Source organism: Colobus angolensis, unplaced genomic scaffold (genome assembly GCF_000951035.1).
Source record: "Colobus angolensis palliatus isolate OR3802 unplaced genomic scaffold, Cang.pa_1.0 Scaffold118, whole genome shotgun sequence".
Lineage (NCBI taxonomy): Eukaryota > Metazoa > Chordata > Mammalia > Primates > Cercopithecidae > Colobus > Colobus angolensis.
Window position 1 is genome coordinate 2,901,486 of NW_012112919.1, and position 21,179 is coordinate 2,922,664.

At 36.2% G+C, this 21,179-nt stretch overlaps 1 pseudogene; it reads right to left on the reverse strand.

Moving 5' to 3' along the window:
• Nucleotides 1-11,803: 11,803 nt before the first annotated feature.
• LOC105527835 lies at nucleotides 11,804-19,783 on the reverse strand (annotated as a pseudogene).
• Nucleotides 19,784-21,179: the final 1,396 nt, after the last annotated feature.

Genomic DNA, 21,179 nt, shown 5'->3' on the forward strand with positions numbered 1-21,179 from the left:
TCCCATATTATGTATTATATTTTGTAATATAACTATATTGCATTAAAATATAATATTATCACTATGTAATGGACTGAATATTTGTGTACTCTACAAAGTTCACATATTGAAGACTGAGGTGGTGTGGCTGTGTCCCCACCCAAATCTCATACTGAACTGTAACTGCCACAATTCCCATGTTGTGGAAGAAACCCGGTGGGAGGGGACTGAATTATGGGGATGGGTCTTTCCTGTGCTGTTTTCATGATAGTGAATGAGTCTCACAAGATCTGATGGTTTTAAAAATGGGACTTTCTCTGAAGAAGCTCTTTCTTTGCCTGATGCCATCCACATATGTTGTGACTTGCTTCTGCTTGCCTTAAACCATAATTGTGAGGTTTCGCCAGCCATGTGGAACTGTAAGTTCAATCAACCTCCTTCTTTTGTAAATTGCCCAATCTCAGGTATGTCTTTATCTGCAGCATGAAAACAGTCGAATACAGTAAATTGGTATCAGTAGAGTATTGCTGAAAAGATACCTGAAAATGTGGAAGCAACTTTGAAACTGGATAACAGGCAGAAGTCAGAACATTTTGGAGGGCAGAAACACGTGGGAAAGTTTGGAACTTCCTAAAGACTTGTTGAATGGCTTTGACAAAAAATTCCCATAGTGATATGAACAATGAGGTCCACGCTGAGGTCATCTCAGATGGAGATGAGGAACTTATTGAGAATTGGAGTGAAAGTGACTCTTGTTGTGTTTTAGCAAAGAAACTGGTGGCATTTTGCCCCTACTCTAGATTTGTGGAACTTTGAACTTGAGAGAGATGGGGATTTAGGGGATCTACCAGAAGAAATTTCTAAGCAGCAAAACATTGAAGAGGTGGCTTGGACACTGTTAAAGGCAATTGAGTTTTGTAAGGGAAACAGAGCTTAAAAGTTTGGAAGCAGAGCATAAAAAGTTTGAAAAACTTGCAGCCTAACAATGTGATAGAAAACAAAATCCCATTTTCTTATGAGAAAATTCAAGCCTGCTGCAGAAATCTGCATAAGTAACAAGGAGCTGAATGTTAATCCCCAAGACAATAGGGAAAAGTTCTCCAGGGCATGTCAGAGGTCTTCATGGCAGCCCCTCCCATAACAGGCCTGGAGGCCTAGAAAGAAAACAGGGTTTCCTGGATCGTACCCAGTGTCCCCATGCTATGTGCAGCCTAGGGACTTGATTCCCTGGGTCTCAGACACTCCAGCCATGGCTGAAAGGGGCCAACATAGAGCTTGGCCTGTGGTTTCTAAGAGTGCAAGCTCCAAGGCTTGGCAGCTTCCATGTGATGATGTTGTTGAGCCTGCAAGTACACAGAATATCAGAATTGGGGTTTGGGAACCTCCACCTAGATTTCAGGAGATATATGGAAAGGACTGGATGACCAGACAGAAGTTTGCTGCAGGGGCAGGACATTCATAGACAACCTCTGCTAGGGCATTGCAGAAGGGAAATGTGGGGTCAGATCCCCCCTACAGAGTCCCTACTGGGGTACCACCTAGTGGAGCTGTGAGTAGAGGGCCACAATCCTCCAGACCCCAGAAAGGTAGATCTACTGACAGCTTGCATCACATGCCTGGAAAAGCTGTAGACACTCAACACCAGCCCATGAAATTAGCCAAGAGGGAGGCTGTACCCTGCAGAGCTACGGGGGCAGAGCTGCCCAAGACCATGGTGATTTGTTTTCTAAGACCACCAGAGCGAGCACAAAAGAACCAGCGAGTAGGCAAGGCCAGGAGCAAAACTGCAAATTTATTTTTTGGTCACCTAGCTTCAGGGAAGAAGGTGTGGAGGGTGAGGTGCGTCGGTCTCTGGCAAAGGAGGTCGAGGGAGTCGCCCGGTGGAGCTCTCAGGCGAAGTTCCTAGTGCAGTCCTGACAGGAGTGGGGGCTGAGGAAGTTCGCACCTCGCGCCTGCCGAGAGCGGCTTTTCTGGGAGTGGGAGGGCAATAGGCAGGTCACGGGTGTGTTGGGGGGGGCGTTTCGTAGGTGCGGCCAGGTAAATCTTGGTCTCTTCGGATTGACGTCACCTGGCGCATGCCCGGTTGATCTGCACCTTCTCGGGTGCCGGCTACATTTTCGTGCGTGCGGGAAAAGTTGGTGATGAAGAACCCAGAAGTGCGCCATCTTGCCTCTGTTCATCCAAACATATGGGAACCCACCTCTTGCTTCAGTTTGACCTGGATACCAGACATGGAGTCAAAGGAGATCATTTTGGAGTTTTAAGATTTGACTGTCCTCTTGGATTTTGGACTTGCATGGGGCCTGTAGCCTCTTTGTTTTGACCAACTTCTCCCATTTGGAATGACTCTATTTACCCAATGCTCATACCCCCATTGTATATAGAAAGTAACTAACTTGCTTTTGATTTTACAGGCTCATAGATGAAAGAGACTTGCCTTGTCTCAGATGAGATGTTGAACTGTGGAGTTTTGAGTTAATGCTGAAATGAATTAAGACTTTGGGGGACTGTTAGGAAGGCATGATTGGTTTTGAAATGTGAGGACATGAGATTTGGGAGGGACCAGGCTGTTTCCTCACCCAAATCTCATCTTGAATTGTAACTCCCACAATTCCTACATGTTGTGGGAAGAACCTGGTGGGAGATGATTGAATTATGGGGGCAGGTCTTTCCTGCACTGTTCTTGTGAATGAGTCTCATGAGATCTGATGGTTTTAAAATGAGAGTTTCCCTGCACAAGTTCTCTTTGCCAGCTGCCATCCATGTGCGATGTGACTTGCTTCTCCTTGCCTTCCGCCATAATTGAGAGGCCTTTCCAGCCATGTGGAACTGTAAGTCCAATAAACCTCTTTCTTTTGTAAATTGTCTAGTCTTGAGTATTTCTCTATCAGCAGTGTGAAAATGGACTAACATAAAAGCCTTAGCCCCTAATGTAATGCTGTTAGGAAATAGGACTTTGAGGAGGTACTTACATTAAGATGAGATCATGAGGGTGAGGTCGTCAGGCTGGGATTAGCGTCCTTATAAGAAGAGACAGGAGAGGATATTTTGTCTTGCTCACTGCCCGAGCCTTTTTTTTTCTTTTTTTCTTTTTTTTTTTGTGCTATGTGAGGATACAGCATAAAAGCAATCAACCACTCACTAAGAGGGCCTTCATCTGAACCTAACCATTCTTGCATCCCAATCTTGGACTTCCCAATCTTCATTTGTGTTGTTTAAGCAACCCGATTCCCTATCTATGGTATTACATTATAACAGCTGAGCTAAGACATTTCATTATTTGTATGGGGAAACTGAGATTAGACAGGCCGGAAAAAAATTTATAAAACTCACATAGGTAGTAATGATGCCAGTGGAGACAGAGTGTAGACCCAGGCCTTAATGGATCAAAAGCCATGTTTTATTATGGGTTTTGTGTGTGTTTGTGGTTTTTTGCACAGAGTTAGGTATAGCGGTGCTAAGGAAAGATGTTGCAACCCCATAGTCTCCTCTCAAAAACTTTCTGTGGAACATAGTAAGTGCCAAAGTTGAGATATCACTCCATTTGTTTATTCATTTACTCAATTTTTGACTTTTCGTATAAGACATACTAGTGTGGAAGAAGATGTGTCTAATACATAAAGGCAACTATTAAAGCAGAAAAGATATACTATAGAATGCTGGCAATTCTCCCTTTTTTGCACCTGACACTTTTCCTGTATTACTCATACTATTCTATGTAACACTATATTAGTCTAAGTAATTATCTTTTCTTGGGGTGGGGGATGGGGTGGCAAGGCCTTGTAATGTTGCCCAGGCTATACTTGAACCCTTGTCCTCAAGCAACCCTCCTACCTCAGTCTCACAAAGAACTGGAATTATAGGCATGGGCCTCTACTCCTGGCCAGCAATCATCTCAGATATTATCAGGCTTGTACAAATGGAGTACGGTAAACTATTTCAATCTTAGGTCCAAGTAGGGCAAAATGCTCCCCTTCTTTATCTAAGAAAATCGTTGATTTTCTTTCTTTTTTCCACAATTACTCTCTTCTATTAACACGACTTTCATATTTTCTTATGTCTTGCAGGTTCCAAAGCATATTTGAGCAGGGAGAAAAGAGAATCAGTGCACTTGAAGATAAGACAATGGAAATTGAGTCTTGGAAACAAGAAAAGAGATGGAAGAAAAGGGAACAGATCCTGTGGGACAGAGCAAACAGACCACCTCGTGCATTGTGGGAATCCCTGAAGAAGAAGAAAAAGAAAATGGAATAAAATACTCAAAGAAATAATGGCTAAAAACCTCTTAAATGAAAAAGATACAAGTATGAACATTAAAAAAAATTCAAAACACATCAAAATGAAATCAAAGAGACCCACACTAAGACACTTTATAATCTTTTGAAAGATAAAGACAAAAAGAGGATCTTAAAAGCAGCAAGACAACTGACTTATATACAAGAGATCAGCAATAACATTATCAAATTTCTCATGAGACATTTTGAAGGCCAGAAGGCATTGGACTGTGAAAATCTCCCAGGTGCTAGAGAAAGCAAAAACAAAAAAAACCCACAAAAACAAAACAAACAAAATAGCCACAAAAACGCTGCCAACCAAAATTCCTACAGAAATCTGTCCTTCAAATGTAAGAAATTAAAACATTTCTAGATGAACAAAGCTGAGGGAAATTATTACCACTAGACTTATTCTACAGAAAAGTTTCAAGAGACTTCTACAAAATGAAATGAAAGAACACTAGACAGTAATTTGAAGCCATATAAAGAAATGAAGATGTCAACAAAGGTAAGAACATGAGAGATTATAAAACTAGTGTTATTGTAATGGTTTATACTTTCACTTTTTGATTTCTACATAATTTAAGAAACTAATACATTAAAAATTATTTTAAAAGCTAGTTTTGTTATAGTTTTAGTTTGCAACTCCACATTTTGTGGTTTTTAAAATATAATTTAAGACTGATACATTTAAAAGAATTATTCGTCTTGTTTGTGGGCATGCAGCGTATACCTGTGTAATTCTATGACGTAAGTGACTAAAAGAGGTGAGTACAAAGCTGCAAAGTTTTTGCATGTTATTCATGTTAAGTTGATACAAAGTTAATATAGAATATTATAGCTTTAGAATGTTAAATGTAATCCACATGGTAACAAGTATATATACAACAAGAAGTAAGAAATTTAAACATGTCACTACAAAATAAACAGAAGAGGAAAAATAGAGAAAAATCAATAAACCCAAATGTTACTTCCTTGAAAAGATGAACAAAATGAATGAAACATTAGCACTAAAAAAAGAGAAGACTCAAATTGCTAAAATCAGAATTGAAAATGGGTATATTACTCCTGTTTCTAAAGAAAATAGGACTCTGGACAATTACATAGCAATGATTGGATAATCTAGATAAAATGAACACATTTCTAGAAACACAAAATCCAGTCAGAGTAAGTCATGAAAAGATAGAAAATCTAAATAAATCTATAACTATTAAGGAGATTAAATTCATTATCAAACATCTCCTGACCAAAAAAAAAGAAAAAAGTACCCTAAACCTGGACTTTTTTTAGTGAACTTATTTCTTTGTTGAATTATACTAAATAGTTAAAGAAGAACACCAATCTTTAAGTTTTCTGGAAAACTGAACAGCAGGAAATATTTCTCGATTTACTCTATCAGGCCAACATTACTCTGATATCTAAGACAAGGACACTAATAAAATTATAGACCAAGATATCTTATAAACATGAAGGCAAAATTTCTCAGCAAATACTAACAAATTCGGCAATATATTTAAAATTATTATATACCATGATTGAATAAAATGTATTCCTGGAATTCAAGAATTATTTAACACATGCAAATTGATCAGTGTAATAGACTACATTAATAGAATATGTATTTAAAAATATGTATATATGTACAATTTCATCTTTGATCCCCAAGTTGTTTAGAAATCTTACTAATTCTTAAACATGAGAGTTTTATTCTCCTGTGTTATTTCTAATTTAAGTTTATAATAAACAATGAATATGATCTGGTAAGATAAGATTTAAAGTGTATTTTAGCTAGCTTTGTGGTTTAGCTTGTGGTCAATTTTTATAGTCTGTGTTGTTAAAAAAGAATGTATATCACGCATTTATAAAGATCACCATCCCATGTTAATTTTGTTGTTTAAATCTTTCATAGCACTTTTAAACTTAATTTATTTTTTCCTTCTTGATCTATTAATATTCAAAAGATATTTATTTAATCTCCCTTTAATCTCATCATATTTTACTGCTTTCTGAATAACTTCTACAGATCTTTCAGTTTACTAGTTCATCCTTTACCATTGTCTAATAGAAATTTAAATGTGGTAATTATTGGTACATCCATCTTACATGTGAGAAAACTAAACTTTAGAGGAACTTGGCTAAGAAAGTACATTTGGTATTTAATGGTTGAATCAGAGTCAAATTATACAGGGCTTCAAAATCTATTCAGCTTTATCCCTAACACAGTAAATAACATTTTGCTAAAGAACAAGAAAGAATTGGATTGATATTCTAGCAATCACATAGAGACACCTAGCTAGAATGATAATATTGGGGATTCAGCTTCATTTGAAACCAGCTGATTACATTTCTTGCCATGAGGGTTTCTGAGGTAAACTCACAACTTTGAACTCTGTGTGGACCAGTTTATTTGTTCAGGGGCCCTGAAATTCTATCAAAACTATGCACCAACAGGCACATGTAGAACCAATGTAAAAGTGCATTTGGGGGGAGTAGGGAAGAGCTTAAGGTATTTTCCTATCAAACTCTTCAATATTCTTGGCCTCAGAAAATAGATCAGAATAATATATATTTTTAAAATGCTTTCTACTCTGTAACCTCCAGATTCTTGAAAAGGGTAGATAAATTGAGACTTACCTGGAGATTTGCTTCCCTACTATTTTGCCTTTGTTAGTCAGTTTACAGAGGAAACTTACTAGCTTTCGTGATAAAAGATTCTTCATAGTTCCATCTGCAATGGAATTTTTTTTTTTTTACTTGAATAGCAATAAATAGAAAAATATGTGATTTTAGCTTTTCTGTACAGATTCTATCAGTTATAAAACAAACATCTGAAGTAGACTCTTTTCTGCTTGCTCCCCTTAACAGTAAAATTTCATTGACTTGCAATTTTATTGATCCTTGAGGTTGCTTTGCACTTTGCTAGTATTAAGAACCCTGGGGAATGAGAAGCTATTGGAAATTCTGATTCCATTCACCAGAAATCCACCCATTCCCCCCTCTCATATTTACATCTGCCAATACTTTTCTCATTTGCTTTACAGGGTGATAAATTTAGGCATCCTTTAGCATGCTATTCTTCATGTAATTCTATCATCCACACAAACTTCTTTTTAACATAAGCCATTAAACATTATGAAGTTTCAATAGATGGCACCTACATAGCAGTATTGGACTGTAATATTAAGTTCACTAAAGAAATCGTACTTGCTGAAACTCCCTTATCCACTTGCTATAAAATGCTATATGAGATAGAATATATCAGTATTTTCAAATTATGGCAAGTGGGATCTATTCACTGATCAATATTCTGTATACCTTAATGCTATCTGGAAAATGCACACTAGAAATTAAATGTTTTTATTTCTTATTTTAGCCTGTTATTTTAGGTCTTGAACCTTCTATTAGTCTCCATCTCCAACTGTGACCTGATTGTGTTTTTTAAGCCAAGAGCAGAATGTAATCAATCAATGGGACATGATATTAAAGTTACTGTAATCACTGTTTTAACAGTTATTCCATATATATGATCAGAATAACAAGGTATGTTAAGCCACTGCTGTAGATATCATAAAACTTTTGATCACGCATTTATTCATTAACTCAGTAAACAGCATAGATTGAATAGATTCCAGGTGCTCAGCACTTGGTTACATACTCAAGACACCAAAATAGTGTATTATGATTACTTTGATAAAAAGTGAAAGAAATTTAACTATTTAAAATTAAGGAAAAGGGTGGAAAGTCTTCACTCACTTCTCTAGAAAGTGTACAACTAACCTTTGCTTTCAGCTATGGTGAGATCCAGTAAAATAATACTCTGCAAAGTTTACCTTATTTTCTCCATATTCCTGCTCTTCTTCCTCTACAGTACATAAACAAAATGGCCGTAGCATTTGTTACCTTCCAGGTTTATGTTTAACACATAATTCATAATCTCAGTTGACTTCTCTCATGATCATTCCAAAAAGTATCACGAAGGATTTTCTAATTACTACTTTTCTATATTGAGGCACATGCTCATTCTTTAATCAGACTGTGGCTAGGAGGTTAAAATGTTCTGATGATTCTATTTTGGTTCATGAGTTCATCCCTAATGTTAGTATCAGAAATGTACACATTCATATTTCATAATGACCAAGAATGCAAGTGTTGGTTCTGTTAGCCAGTCAGCAAAGACGGAGCTTCAAGGGTTCCAGCTGTTATGGTGTTCTTACACATACACACACTCATATACACAAAAAAGAAGTAATACATGCCAATAGACTCTCTCTATATATATATGTTCCTGCCTTGTTCCCAGAGATGTCAAAGTTTGCCCGAGGATGTTAATTTTAACCTGACGTATCATAAATTAATAGGATCTAGCCAAAAAGGTAAATGAGATTGCTCATGAAAAGTGTAGGTAACAAGAATAAAATATTTAAAATCCCTGAGGTTGGAAGGATATTGGCTTATTCAGAGACTTAACAAGAGCTAGTAAATCTAGAATACAAAGCATTTGATAGAGAGTATTGGAAGGTAATGCTAAAGAAACACGTAGACAAGTCCATGTCTGTTGTACCAGGAAATGTAGATACTTTATATTTTCATTGGAAGAAGAAATAGTCACCATTTATTATTTTAAAATACAGATAAAACAATCAAATGAGAAATTTTGGAAAAACAAAATAAGACGTACCATTTATTAAGTGTATACTTCAGTAATGTTAAGTACATTCACATTGTTGTGCAACAACTTTCCTGAACCTTTTCCTCTTGCAAAACTAAAACCCTATAATGGCTAATCCAATTGGGGTATAATTGACAAGCAAGAATTATATATATTTACAGTGTACCATATGATGTTTTGATATATGTATACATTGTAAAATGATTAAATCAAGCTAATTACCCATCCCCTCTTATTATTATTTTTTTTTGTGGTGAGAACATTTAGCATTTCCTCAGTAATTGAGTATATAATTTATTATTATTAACTGTAGTAACCATGCTGCACACATAGATCACCAGAGCTTATTCAACTAAAACTTTGTATTTTTTGACTAATCATTCCTCATTCCCTTCCCCCACCCCCTATTCTCTGTTTGTCTGGATTCCACATACAAGTGAGGTAATACAGCATTTGTCTTTTTGTGTCTGGCTTATTCTACTTAGCGTAATATTCTCAAGGTTCATCCATGAGGTCACATAGGACAGAATTTTCTGTTAAGACTGAATAAATATTACGTTGTATATATACATCACAGTTTTTTTTAATCTATTGCTGATGGACACTTAAGTTGATTATGCGTCTTAGCTGTTATAAATAATGCTGCAGTGAATATGGGAGTACAGATATCTGTTTAACATCTTTATTTTATTTCCTTTAGGTATGTATGCAGGAATAGGACTGCTAGGTAATAATATGGTAGTTCTGTTTTTAATTTTTTAAGGAATCTCAATGCTATTTACAATGGCTGTACTAATTTACACCTTCCCACCAACCGCATACAAAGGTTTCCTTTTCTCTGCATCCTTGCCAAGACTTTATCATCTATCTTTTTGATAATAGCCATTGTAATGGGTATGAGGCGGTATGTTATTGTGGTTTTAATTTGCATTTTTCTTATTAGTGATGTTGAACATTTTTTCATATACTTGGCCATTTGTATGTTTTCTTTTGGAAAATATCTGTTCAAGTCCTTTTCCCTTTTTAAATTGGGTTTTCTTGATATTGAGATGGTGTGAGTTTGTTATTTATTTTGGAAATTAATGCCTTATCAGAAAGTTTACAAATATTTTCTCACATTCCACAGGCTGTCTTTTTTCTCTGTTTGCTGTGCAGAACTTATTTACTTTGATACAATTTCATTGTCCATTTTTGCTTTTGTTGCCTGTGCGTTTGAGGTCATGTCCAAAAAATCATTTCCAAGACAGATTTCAAGGAGCTTTTCCCTTGTCTTCTACTACTTTTACAGTTTCAAGTGTAACAATTAAGTGTCCAATGTCATTCTTCTATACATGGACACTGTTTTCCCAACACCGTTTATTGAAGAGACTCTTCATTCAAAGGTCTTGGAAACTTTGTCAAACATCAATTGACAATAACTGCATTTACTTCTTGGCTCTCTCTTCCAGTGGCCTAGACATCTGTTTTTATGTCAGTACTATGTTTCTTTGATGACTATAACTCAGTATATTTTGAAAACATGTAATGTGATGCCCTCTGCTATGTTCTTGTTTCTCAATATTGATTTGGCTATTTGTGTTTTATGTATGTATAGTTCAATATAGGTTTTAGAATATTTTTCTATTTCTGCAAAACATGCCATTAGAATTTTTATAGGGATTGCACTGAAGGTACTGACTGCATTGGGTAGCATGGCTGTTTTAACAGTATTATGTCTTCCAATTCATGAACACAGAGTACCTTTCCATTTATTTGTCATCAGTTCTTTAATTTTCGGCTTACAGCTTTTTCTAACCCGCTTAAATTCATTCCTAAGTGGTTTTACTGCTTTCGATGCTTTGTAAGTGGGATTTCTAAAATTCTTTTTCAGATAGTTCAGTGTTAGTACATAAGGGCATGAATTTTTCCAGTTGATTTTGTATCCTGTAAATTTACTTAATTTGTTTATTAGTATAATAATGTTTTGGTGGCATCTGAAGTTTTCTGTATATAAAATTATGTCATCTGCAAACAGAAAATTTTCTTTATCTGTTTAGATGCCTTTTATTTCTTTCTTGCCTCATTGTTCTGATTTGTATTTCAAGTACTATATTGAATAAATATGGTGAGAGTGGGCATCCTTGCTTTATTCCAAAAAAGACTTTGGCTTTTAGTTGTTGAGTATGATGTTAGCTGTGGGGTTTTCATACATGACTTTCATTAGGTTGAGCTACATTCCATCTGTATCTAATTTGTTGCAAGTTTTTTAAAATCCTGAAAAAATGTTGAATTTTGCCAAATGCTTTTTTCTGTTTCCATTAAGATAATCTTAATAGATTAAGGAAATTATTTTTAATTTAATCTTAAAATATTATCTTCTTCATCTTATTAATGTGGTATATCATATTTGATTGGCATGTATTGAATCATCCTTGTCTTCTAGGCATAAATCCCACTTTTGATCATATTGTACAATTCTCTTTATGTGTGGCTGAATTCAATTTGCTAGTATTTTTTGAGGATTTTTGCATCTATGATCAGGGATATTGGCCTGTAATTCAATTTTCTTGTGGTGTCCTTGTTGGACTTTGGTATCAGGGAAACATTGACCTTGTAAAAATAACTGGGAATTTTCCCTCCTTTTCAGTCTTTTTGAGAAGTTTGAGAAGAATTGGTGCTAACTATTCTTGTTTTTTTGGAGTGCAAACACCTTTTTTGCTATAGGTTTTAATTGAAAAGATCTGTGAACTAAAGGGTGTATTTTCCAAGGGCATGCTGGCAACAGAAAACGAAATGATAGAACCTTCCATGTTTCTATCCTTCCTCTGGCATTGTCATATCCTATTTGTTTCCTGAAACATCCCGTTAAGACTCTTGTGATTAAAAAGACAAAAGCAAGTATTTATAAAAGTCCATCAGGTTCCTCAGTAAAGCTGAAGTCACACACTAGAGACAGGTGGTCTGAACGATAATTGAAGGAAGGTAGCCTGTTGGGTTCAATCTGTTCTTCAGTAGGCAGATCGAGAGCTGACCTTATATTTAGAGCATGTTTAGAATACCAGATGTAATCCAGGGTGTGCCTGCACTCCCCTGAGGTCTGCATCTTCCAGGTAGTGTATGGGGGTTCTGACTGCCCATCAGCACTCAGCAGCTTGTAAGCACTGTTCCAGTTGAGGCTGCAGAAAGCAAAGTGTTTGTAGACCTCTTCTGTTGGCTCTGTGTTGAAGTCCCCACATACAATAAGGGAAATCTTGGCTCCTTGGGTGATGTTTTACAGGTTCTGAAGGAGGTCACAGCCTTGAGCTGATCGAAACCGCTCCCAGCCAGTGCATGCTTTTAGATGGGTGACAGCGATGCAGAACTGTCAGCCTGACTCCTTGCACTCCAGGGTCTATGCAATGGCCACCTGGTTGGTTTTCAATGTCATGGCTGTCAGCCTAATATTGGCACTGTTCACTAGCTTGAATCGGTTTTGAAGAAAAAATAAGGCACAGCCATCTGGTCCATTGTTGTGTTCTACATCTAGACAAGGTGACCAGGGTTTCGAGAAAAACGTGCCTTGATAGCCTAGTCTACTGAGGAGTGGTTGGAAGGTGTCAAAATAGTGGTTCACCTCTTGGAGGCACAATATATCAGGCTGGTAGGCCAGGATTTCTTCTAGGATGAGACATTTCCTTTCTTTCCATTTGAGTGCTTCAACGGGGCATTGTACAAAGTTGTCTTTGCCTTCTCCAAGAGCTTGGGCAAGGATGTTCCACTGCATAAACCTGATAGGCAGGCGGGTGGGTACTAGGGCAACCTGTCCTCAGATCCACAAAATCCCTCTGGAACCGGGGAGGTTGGGTGTGCAGGATGGCCCTGCATTCCTCAAGAAGCTCTTTGGGATCGGTGGGCTCCAGATGTTCTGGGTCAGGTGACACCAAATACTCTGGGTGCTGGGAGGCAGCGCTGCTGTTCAGTGTCTTGACGAGAGCACTGTAGAGTCTGCTTGTACCGGTTCCCATGGAACATGCTGTTCGGGAACATGACCTCGCGGCGCCAGAGGCCGTTGAGACCGCCCTAATTATTCTTTAAATGTGTAATTTGTCAGTGAGGTCATCAGGTCCTGGGCTTTTCTTTGTTGTGAAGTTTTTACTTTTTGATTCAATCTCCTTACTAGTTATTGTTTCATTCACATTGACTATTTGTAATTTTGACTTAGTAAGTTGCATGTTTCTATTAATATGAATGTATTCATTTCTTCTTGGTCAATTGGTTGATATATAATTGTTCCATGTGTCTTATGATCTCTTGCAGTTTTGCTCTGTCAATTGTAAAGTCTTTCATTTATAATTTTTAGTCTTTTCTTAGTCTAACTAAAAGTTTATCAATTGTATCTTTTCAAAAAAAAAAAAAAGAAAGGCCCTAGTTTCCTTGATGTTTTCTATTGTTTTTCTAGTCTGTTTTTTATTAAATTTCTGCTCTGATCTTTATTATTGTGTTTATTCTTCTGAATTTTGCTTAATTTGTTTTCTTCTCTAGTTTTTTATTCTATAAAGTTAAGTTGCTTGAGATCATTCTGTTTTTCTTAATTTAGGCATTTGTTACTATATACTTCTCTCAGAGCTGCTTTTGCTGCATCCAGTACATTTTGATACCTCATATTTTTATACGTCTTAACATTTTATTTTATTTTTCTTAATTTCTTATTTGACCATCTGGTTGTTCAGAAGTGTATCATTTAATTTTCACCTATTTGAGAATTTTCCAGTTTTCCTCTTATTAATTTCTAGTTTAATACCATTGTGGTCAGAAACTATTTTCAATATTATTTTAATTTTCTTAAATGTGTTAAGACTTGTTTATTGACCTCACATATGATGTATCCTGGAGTATGTTCTGTGTGCACTTTGATTTTGTAGTTTTTCTTTTTTATATTTAGAGATATATTTTTTTGTTTTGTTTTTCCTTTCAATTTTTCACCGTGTGCACTTGAAAAGAATGTGTATTCTGCTGCTGTTGAAGAGAACATTCTGTATGTATCCAGAAGGTCCATTTGGTCTAGACTGTGTAAATCTGCTGTTCCTTTACTGATTTTCTCCCTGAATAATCTACCCATTGTTTAAAGTGGGAGTATTGAAGTTCTCTACTATTATTGTATTGCTATTTATTGTTCCCTTCAGTTCTGTTAATATTTGCTTTATGTATTTAGTTGCTCTGATAAGTTTAATATTTTAGGTTTGTTGGTACATGTGAAGGTCTGTTGTACATGTTATCACATCACCCAAGTATTAAGCCCAGTACTCAATAGTTATCTGTTCTGTTCCTCTCTCTCTTCCCACCCTCCTACTTCAAGTAGACCCCAGTGTCTGTTTCCTTCTTTGTGTTCGTAAGTTATTATTTAGCTTCCACTTGTAAGTCAGAATATGTGGTATCTGGTTTCCTGTTCCTGTGTTAGTTTGCTAGGGATGATAGTCTCCAGCTCAATTTGCATTCCTGCAAATACATGATCTTGTTCTTTTTTATGACTGTATAATACTTCATAGGGTATATGAAGCACATTTTCTTTATCCAATTTGTCATTGATGGATATTTAGGTTCATTCCATGTCTTTGCTATTGTAAACAGTGCTGCAGTGAACATTTACATGCATGTGTCTTTATGGCAGAATGGCTTATATTCCTTTGGGTATATACCCAGTAATGGGATTGCTGGGTCAAATGGTAGTCCTGCTTGTAGCTCTTTAAGAAATTACCCTACTGCTTTCCACAAATGGCTGAACTAATTTACACTCCCACCAACAGTGGATATGGGCTTCTTTTTATAATGGTCATTCTGACTGGTGTGAGGTGGTAACTGATTGTGGTTTTGATTTCTATTTCTCTAATGATCTGTGATATTGAACTTTTTTGAGAAGTGTCTGTTCATGTCCTTTGCCCACTTTTGTTTTTCTCCTGTAAATTTAAGTTCCCTATAGATGCTGAATATTAGACCTTTGTCAGATGCATTGTTTCTTAGTAATTTTTCGCATTCTACAAGTTGTCTACTTACTCTGTTAAGAGCTGCCCAGCAAAATAAATGATCAAGTTTAATTAGATTCCACTTGTCAATTTTGCTTTTGTTGTGATTGCTTTTGGTTTCTTTGTCATGAAATCTTTGCCCATTCCTATGTCCAGGATGGTATTGCCTAGGCTGTCTTCCAGGATTTTTATAGTTTTGGGTTTCACATATAAGTCTTTAATCCATCTTGAGTTGATTTTTGCATATTGTGTAAGGAAAGAGTCCAGCTTCAGTCTTCTGCATAAGGGTAGGCAGTTGTCTCAGTACCATTTATTGAATAAAGGAGTCTTTTCTCCATTGCTTGTTTTTAGCAGCTTTGGCAAAGATCAGATTGTTGTAGATGTTTCATCTTATTTCTGAGCTCTCTATTCTGTTCCATTGGTCTATGTATCTGTTTTTGTACCAATATCATGCTGTTTTGGTCACTGTAGCCTCGTAGTATAAAGTTGGGTAATGTGATTCCTACAGCTTTGTTTTTTTGCTTAGGATTGCCTTGGCTATTCAGGCTCTTTTTTTTTTTTTTTGGTTCCATATAAATTTTAAAATATTTTTTTCAAGTTCTGTGAAAAATATCATTAATATCATTGATAGTTTGATATGCATACTGTTGAATCTGTACATTTCTTTGGGCAAAATAGCCATTTTAATGATATTGATTCTTCCAAGGAATACAGGGAGGTGAAAGATCTCTATAATGAGAATTACAAAACATTGCTCAAAGAAATCAGAGAAGACACAAACAAATGATAAGTTTTTTAGTGAAATATCTAATACATTCTAAACCTAAATTCTATGTAGAATGTAAGGAGGAGAAAGGCATCAGGAAGGACTTCAGTTTTTATGGGTTTATAGCAGGGGAACGGAAAATGAGTAAATTAGATGGATGGATCTAATTAATGGCAAATTATGTGGATGGAGGTTTATTTCTATGAGCTGAAGATCTGAGAAAAGCCTAGTGCTGCTGTAGCCCAAAATGTATTTTGGAGATTATAAAGAAAGATGACTATGTGACTAACTTTGAAAGTGTTCCATGTTAGTTGAGAAAGCATACAGCACACTTATTGGGGGAAAAAAAGCAAAATTACAGTAAAATATGTCATTATTGAAAAGGTAATAAATTCTTACTACTTATGTGAATGCTCATATATAAGAAATGAAAGGAGAATGAGACCACCTTGTATTTGGATGGTCAGAAAATTGTAGCTGGAAGAGGAAAAGCCTTGATCAGACCAGGATTTCAGAAATAAGTATAGAATATAGTGAAAGAGCAATTTTGTTATGAAAACACAAACATCAGATTCTGTAGAGTCAATGAGTTGATTAATGTGTGTGAAGATTTTAGACTGGGAATTAATGGAAGATAAAGTTGGAAAGATGTTTTAAGACCTGAAAGTGAAGTGTCAGTATACCAGACAAAAGGTAAGATTTTGTCCATGAAGAAAGGGTGGGTCATTGAGAAATGGGGGAGTCTAATAAGAATTACATATTGGTCAATCCAGAAGACTATATATGCAGTGATGTTAAGTCAATCCACATTCTGAGCCACATCATGCCTACTGATGAAAAACATATGCCTTCTGGAAATAAGGATAAACGAGTCAATATATGTACCTCACTAAAATTTTGCCTCACTAATATGGTTTGGCTGTGTCCCCATTCAAATCTCAACTTGAATTTTATCTCCCAGAATTCCCACATGTTGTAGGAGTGACCCAGGGGAAGGTAACTGAATCATGGGGGCTGGTTTTTCCTGTGGTATTCTCGTGATAGTAAATAAGTCTGATGAGATGATGGGTTTTATGAGGGGTTTAAACCACTTTTGCTTCCTGCTCATTTTCTCTTGCCGCTGCCAAGTAAGAAGTGTCTTTTGCCTCCCACCATGATTCTGAGGCCTCCACAAACTGTTTAAGTCCAGTTAGACCTCTTTTTGTTCCCAGTTTTGGGTGTGTCTTTTTTAGCAGCATGAAAACAGAATAATATACTCAGCATCCCAGGATCAACTTCAGATAGCAGTTGAATTAAGCATAGTGTACATTGACTTCTACATTGATATCATAGCATTGATTGTTCCACAAAACTTCACAAATTCTCCGGGATCTATCGTTGACCAAGACATGCAGCAATAGTATTTGCTTCTTCTACCTCTCATGTGTGTGGTTATTTATGGCATGCTCACTGCTGGTGAAATAAGCCTCTTCTTGACAATCACCTGTTTTATCAAAGTCCTTTGGTTCTATTAGCTGGGGACTCACAACTCAACCATATAGCAGTAAACTCTACCCTATATTTCACTTCTAAATACTGCTTGCTTAGATTTCTAGAAACATTCAGGCTTGATCTCACCTATATTTCTACTCTAAAAAATTAAAACAAGAACAAAGGTCTTTAGGAAAATTTTTTAAAGGAAGAGTTACTTCTTACAGTAAAAATGTAACAGTGCAGTAAGCCTGGTGTCTAAAAGAGTTTATTTGCTAAATCATCGAATACATTTTTAAATGCAGTGTCTACTATTCCATAAAGATTCAATTGCATTATGTGGAGAATGTTTATTAGATTTTCACTAGCAAAAAAATGGAGAATTTTGGCAGCAGAGTTTATTTTTATTATTGTACTTATGTATTTTTTTTTAAATAATAACACAAAATGTATGGGTCAGTAAGAATGTCCACATTTGTGGAAGTTTTATCTTTAGATCTTTCCACAAATGAGATTTTAGACATGTCAGCATCTCAGTCAGGGCCAAGATTAGGGTGATTCAAGTGAGGACAAGGTACTACATTAAAGTATTATTTATCTCGATTTCAGTTTTCCACACCTCCGAGGACAAGGTACTACATTAAAGTATTATTTATCTCGATTTCAGTTTTCCACACCTCCTTTTAATTTGATGCCTCAGGCAAGTAACTAAATTGACTTTAGTCCAAAACAAGGAGGTTAAGAAAATGGCTTTTTAAGTTTGTCTGTGACAACCTCTCATACCTGGTGATTCTCTTTGGCAGTTAGTGCCGGAAATCCCACTCTACATTCAGTCGTAATGCTTCTTCAGGACCACACTGTCCTCTGGTCTGAGAGTAGCACCTCCAAGCCAGCATTTAGAAAATCAGCCTTGAATCTTAGAATAAAAGTACCTAATTTTCATTAGTAATGTCACTGCTTAGAATGAGAAGTATAAAACAATGGTTAACAAAGTTTAGTGTACATGTTAATCACTTGGGGATTTGGTTAAAATACAGATTCTGAGTATGTAAGTTTGGTGTGTGATATGGTTTAGATATTTGTGTCCTCCAAATCTCATGTTGAAATGTGATTCCAAATGCTAGAAGTGGGGCCTGATCGGAGGTCATTGGAACGTAACACCATCCCCTTGGTGATAAATGAGTTCTTGCTGAGTTAGTTCACATGAGATCTCATTGTTTAAAATAATGTAGCACCCCCCTCCCCACCCCCTTGGTCTGGCTCTTGCCATGTGACTCACCTGCACCCATTCACCTTCTGCCACAATAGAAATCTTGCCAACCAGAAGCAGGTGATGGTGCCTTGCTTCCTGTACAGCCTGCAGAACCATGAGCCAATCAAACTATTTTCTTTATAAATTACCCAGTCTCAGGTGTTTCTTTATAGTGATTCAAGAACACACTAACATAGTGTAGGATTTAAATATACTTCTATATATCTAACAAGCTCCCATGTAGTGATGTCCCTCCATGGCTCATGCTTTGTGTAGCAAATCCCCCAAATCTGAAAGTATTAGAGATATCCAAAGGTTTTGATTTTTTCAAGTTACTGTATCCCAGTCAGCATCTTTTTCTTTTAAAACTCAAAATGCTGATGGATAGGGGACACATGATATTGAAAACAGACTATAGAATTACCCTGGATTTTGGCTACAACTGAACAATTCCCATACATGAAAAGTATGATCATCTCCATTAAAATATTTGTCTACCCTAACTCGTGTCTGCACCGTGACAAATAATCCTTCCAACAACTAAGAGTGGCCAACCTATCATTAAAAATCGCCATGGCACACGTTTACCTATGTAACAAACCTGCACATGTACCTTGGAACTTAAAATAAGAAAAAACCTTTGGCAAAGGCGATCTCTGCCTATGGTACTTGTACTCTAGAGAATAATCCCTAACAGTACTGGAAACTGAAGACATCGTTATGGCGTCAAAACCCTGTATCACACTCGCCGAAAATAAAATCGCCCACTCCTAATGAAGCAAAACTAAAAATTCTATTCACATAGGAGCTTATCTTGCACAGTCAACAATTTGAATTCTGTTCTCAATGTATGGTAAGCAAAAAGAACCAGCAACTAAACAACATAGCAAAGAAATGTGATAGAGCCAAATCTATCTCACTTTTTTTTTTTAGTGTAGCCTTATAACTGCAGTTGGAAACAATCTGGCAGGAAAGAAAATATGCAGCCTGAGAGACTGTGCACACTTCTCTAGTCAAACAAGTTATACATGTGGCCCTTACTGTAATCACACCATACTGTAATATTCCTCTACCAAAAAGTGAGTTGAAAGACTATCAAAAGATGATCAAAGAGCTATTAACACTAATGTTTATCCTCTAGTAACCATAAAAATAAGATTTGGTTTGATTAAAAAATATATTTACTCCTTAAAACACAGAATGTCTTGGTGGCATTGGTGGTTGCCTCACAAAGGTAGTTTATTCATCTCCTTCTTGGCCTCTTAATTATCCCAGCTGCTTTTACTATAATCTTTAATAAAGAAACTTGCTTCTCTATGGGTTCCAATACTCTCTCATCTCTATCCGCTTTCCTTGGTTTACATCATGGTCCTGGAAAGTACTTTCTGGATCCATGTCTTTTGTGACATTTCATCATGCTTAGAATCTTGTCAAGGAAGAACAAATCAGCTAGATGACACAAATATACTATCTTACATTTCTGGAGATTAGAAGTTCTATGTGGTTCTTACAGGACTAAAATCAGTGCTTCATTTTTACTGGAGGTTCCAGGAGAGAATCTGTTTTCTTGTTTTTTTTTTCTAGTTTCTACAAGTTACCTACATTCCTAGGCTTGTACCCCCTTCTTCCATTTTCAGAGAGGATCATGTCAACTTCTGCATTTTTCATATTTCCCTTCTGATTTTAACCCCTATTTTCTTTCTATAAATCCCCTTCTGATTGCATTGGGACTACCTGGACAATCCAGGATAATCTCCCCATCTCCAGAAACTTGACTTCATCACATCCACAGTCTTTTACCCTGCAAGGTAACATATTTGCAGGTTCTGAGAATTTGAACACTGAAAGCTTTAGGGGGCTAGAAATTTGTCTACTACAGTACCTTATCTGTTCCCAGATAAACACAAACAATAGTTTTGACAAATGCTTTGCCCCTTCAAAACATGGAGAGCATTATTCCAACCTCAAAAATCAGTTTCCTTTTTTACTTCTTTACTCTGGGACTCAGGCTGATGGAGCACCTGCTATCTGGAGTATTACCAAGAGACTTGCAGAAAAAAATAGAGATCTGGGTGATTTTATACTGAAAAATAAAGGTCCCATAAGTGACACACATTACTCCTGCTCACAAATTATTAACCATGACCAGTCTTATGGAGCTACATTATCACAAGAGTGCTACAAAGTGTAATCTCAACATGTATGCAGAAAAGAGAAACAAAAATAGATATTAAATATCACCATTAATCACCCCAGGAAGTGATACCCTATAGGTACCTTTCATTCTCAATGCAATTATTAACTTCTTAGTAAGTGATTTCTCTTAATTTATTAAAATTTTACAGGCCATAAGCTCTGGAAAACTGGCATAGGTACATGTACTGGAAACTGTAAACGAAGTATTTCTTAGTCTACTCTTGTATTATGAAGTCTATGTTCTTCAGGAATGAAAAGCACAAATTGGATTAGACTAAATATTGGCTTCAAAGAAAGTCATTTTTCTTAGGGTAACTGCTCTAAGGTCTATCAGTTGAAATTTAGGGCCAATAATGTGTTAATCTTGTATGCCTTTAAATATTTAGACTTTTTAAACAGCATGGAATATGCGATTTATTCAACTTGACAGGTGCTGAAATGGAAAAACAACTTGAAGGAACTTTAACTCTGAGTATCTGAGTAAGACTAGACTATACTAGACTATATTGATGTGTAATATAATAAATATTGAACTTTTTTGTACTTTAGATTTCGCCTTCCAAGATAAATTTGATATTTTTTATGTTTATAAATT